The sequence below is a fragment of the Suricata suricatta genome, chromosome 6, assembly GCF_006229205.1.
Source record: "Suricata suricatta isolate VVHF042 chromosome 6, meerkat_22Aug2017_6uvM2_HiC, whole genome shotgun sequence".
NCBI classification, from domain to species: Eukaryota; Metazoa; Chordata; class Mammalia; order Carnivora; family Herpestidae; genus Suricata; species Suricata suricatta.
The window spans coordinates 63,398,052-63,401,951 of NC_043705.1; the positions used below are offsets into that span (position 1 = coordinate 63,398,052).

At 38.0% G+C, this 3,900-nt stretch overlaps 1 long non-coding RNA gene across 1 annotated transcript; it reads right to left on the bottom strand.

Moving 5' to 3' along the window:
- Window positions 1-709: 709 nt before the first annotated feature.
- LOC115294609 lies at window positions 710-3,418 on the bottom strand. Its single transcript, XR_003909991.1, has 2 exons — window positions 3,330-3,418; window positions 710-1,127 (listed from the first exon to the last, which is right to left on the bottom strand). It is a non-coding gene; the product is annotated as an uncharacterized LOC115294609 (long non-coding RNA).
- Between the last annotated feature and the right edge of the window lie 482 nt (window positions 3,419-3,900).

The following is a 3,900-nucleotide window of genomic DNA, read 5'->3' on the forward strand; positions in this document are numbered from 1 at the left end:
ATTTTAGCCAGTGATAAGACAGTAAAAAAAAAACTGGATATACAGGATACACAGTATATACATATACAGGATAAATGTAAATAGGATTTGAATGAAACCTTAGCATCTGGGTGGATATGGACATAAAGAACATACTGTGTGCTTGACATCCTGTTAAGGTCTTTGTAGATATTACTTCATTTTCATAGCAAGACTTTTAGGTAAGTATTACCTCCATCTTATACATGAATAATCTGAGGGGGAAAAAGTATATATGATACTTTTGATACTATGAACCCAAGCAATATGATACCAAACTACATGCTCTTTTTTTTTTTTTATTTTTAATGCTCACTTATTTTTGGGAGAGAGACAAACAGAGCATGAGCAGGGGAGGGGAAGAGGAAGAGAGAGACACAGCATCCAAAGCAGGCTCCAGGCTCTGAAGTGTTAGCACAGAGCCTGATGCGGGGCTCAAACCCATGAACCATGAGATCATGACCTGAGCCGAAGTCAGATTATTGACCAACTGAGCCACCAGGTGCCCCCCAAACTACATGCTCTTAACTGCAGTGCCAGAGTCCATAACAGATATTCTTAGTCTTTTTTGTGCCATGGATCCCTTTGCCAGTCAGGTGAAGCCTATAAAGCCCTTTTTAGAATCATGTTTTTAAACACATCACATATACATAAAATCATTAATGAAATAAATTATACTAAAATACACTAATCAAGATATTCAACAAAAGTGTTTCTTTATTAATGCATCAAATAACAAAACTAGCAGAGGGTCCAATAATGTATATAGTTTTAAAAAAGTGAACAGCAATAACAATAATAATAGAAAATACCAATTATATCTTGAGATTTCTACAATGATAGTAATGTGATAGGAGAATATCTGTGCTTTTTACTGGTTAAAAAGTCACCAGTACCTCTAGTAACACTATGGTTTATTGCCTTTGTTACAACCAGAAGAAATTCTAAATTTCACTTAAAGGTTAGCAAAAATTAAGGTATAATATTTTCTCATTGAAATTCACCACCTTCTGTGTTATGACTTTAGTTCATAGATTTTCTGACATATATTTTGCTTCAGGAGGGTCATATTCTTCACCCCACCTCCCACTTCCTGGTTTGTGATTACACTAAAAATAAGACACACAAAGCATTAGTTAATTAGAAATAAAAATATATACGTATATATTTCTCCATGCGGTGAACTTGAGTGCGGGGATGCCAAACAGGAATGTGTTAGAATCATCAGGTGTATAAGGGGAGCTTGGAACTGCTTTAGAATGTTTTATTTCAGAGGTTTAAAACTGGCTCCAAATATGTACTGCCACATGTAATTATTTATAAAAGAATTCATTATTGATACCTCAGTGCCCTACAGTATACTATTTATTATTACCTGTAGCAGTGCACCAATCAAAAAAGAAAGTTTAAATAACTGGGCACCTTTTAAAAGTTTCATTGAGCTAAAAGCACAACATCTGACAAGTTTTTGATTTGCCTTTCTCATGATTTGATGTCCCAGCAGAGCAACTGGGGAACCTAATTCTGATCAACAAGGAGGAATTGCCTGGCTAATTGGAAGTGACAGAAACCTTGGGAGAAAGCAACCACACACCAAGGATAATTATAAGAAGGTAACATGGGCCCAAAAGAATAGTGTCAAGGAAACTGAAGCCCCCAAATGAGGCGAGACTTGCAAAAACATGCTAAGAAAGGAAAAAGAATGGGCTTTTTAAAATTCTATTCAGAGCCAGAAGATGATCAAGGAAGGGAAAAGCCCACTTGCAGCTTCTAGTGTAAGGTTACAGCTGATAGAGAAAGCAGAACTCCCTAATATTATTTTGCTTCATTCTCTACAAAGGAAACATGAGAAGTAGGTTGACATAGTAGAAGGAACTATGTGTGTTTGTGGGATCAGGCAAATCTGAGTTTAATTCTCTGTTTCAACACTTTGTAGTTATATGACCCTGGGTCTCCTTTTCCTCCTTTCCCCTCCATTTTCTGTAAAATGGAGACAACCATATCTTTTTCATAGCATTATTCTGAATAATGGAAGTAGCACATTCAAAAACACTACTAAGCTAGGCTTATAGTAGTGACAATAAATAGTAACTTACTAATATGATTCACCTATTTGAAACATGGATGAATGTCTGCCTTCAGGGTAAGAAGTGGAAATCTAAAACCTGGAATTATTTGCTTTTTGACTTGGTGATAGTCCCTCCCATTGGTGCCCAGGGAAGGGGTAATCCCAAAAGAAAGCAATTGAAACAAAGGAATATATTGAATTTTCCAAAGAAGAGCTTAAAGTGAAGACACAAGTCTTGAAAGCTAAGGTGATGAAAAAAGAACAGGCCTCTTGAATTTCCTCAAAGCTTCAAGAGGGACAGCTTGAAAGAGGAAGTAAAAAATTGTATCCTTAAGCAAGCTGTAGTGGGTTGAATGGTGGCCCTCTAAAAGATGTCCATGTCCTAAATCTGTGGAAACTGTGATTGTTACCTTCTTTGGAATAAGGGCCTTTTGCAGACATAATTAAGTTAAAGATCTTGAGATGAGGAAGTAAATTGCCCTGGATTATCCACTAGGCGATAAATTCAATGACAAGTATCATTATGTGACAGACAGAGAAGACAGAGAGGAGAAGTAACTGTGTGACCACGGAGGCTAAGGTTAGAGTAATGTGGTCACAAGTAAAGAAATGGTGACAGCTAGCAGAAGCTAGAAGGGGCAAAAACCAGGTTTTATTCTAGATCCTTCAGTGGAAGTATAGCCCTGCTAATACCTTGACTTCAGACTTCTGGTCTGAGAACTGTAAAATACTAAATTTCGGTTGTTTTAAGCCACCAATCTGTGATAGTTTGTTATGGCAGCCGTCCAAAGCTAAGGCACAGAGTTTAAGGAGAATCTAGTAATGTCTCTAGTAGATTAGGTCTCACTGGGATGGAAGGAATGGGTGCGGGTGGGGAGGTGGTTGTGAAGTGGATGGTGAAGTGTGGAGGAAGTCTGCGGGACTCTGTGCAGGGAATATGTGAACCACACTGGAGTTAGCAAAATACCCACTCTACAGTCTCTGCTTGGACAAAGACTGTCAGAGACTCAGAGACCTCACAGGGTTAGCCCGTGCATTGCCAAAACCAGGAAGCCAAGCTAATATTCAAAGTTTCCCCAAAGAGTATTTCATGTCATCTGAGAGAGCTTCTGTTGATTGACAAATCTTTTCCATGACCCCACCCCTTGCAGTAGTAATAGCTGTAGTGATAGCTGACCCTGTGCCAATATTTTACTTGATCCCGTCTAAATGACCCTAAGAAAAAGTTATTTTTCAGTATTACCTGGCAGTCACAAACCTTCATAAATAGAAAGGATTATGCACAACTAAAGAGGTTCCAGTAATAAATAATGGAGATCCATATCGCTTGGAAACACTTCCTTCAATCTTGTCTTCACCAGGACTTTATTCATTCAACTGAGAGTCCCTCACATCTCCAATTCTCTGCCAGGACCACATTGACCTAGGGAAGAATCTGAAAGGTTTTATTAAAATAATGCCCTGGAAACTTCTACAAAAGAAAGCAGTAATCAACCAAATATAGTATGGGTTTACTAATCAGAATTGATTTGTCTAATTTTATTTTTTCCCGAGGGTTACTAGACTAGTACACCAATAAAATGCACAATAGACAATATTTATCTGTGCCCAATAGGCATTACTGACATTTTTTATCTATACTTATGAGTAGGCAGGGCTAGGGTTGGGGGGTGGGAGGAGCTATATGATAGAACTTACGGAGAATGACTTAAAACCCAAAGGTTACTGAATTCTAGATGGCAGTCAGCCTCTCCAGAGGCTTTTTAGTGTAGAATCGCAAACCCTGTCTGGGTCAACACTGTATTTCATTGACT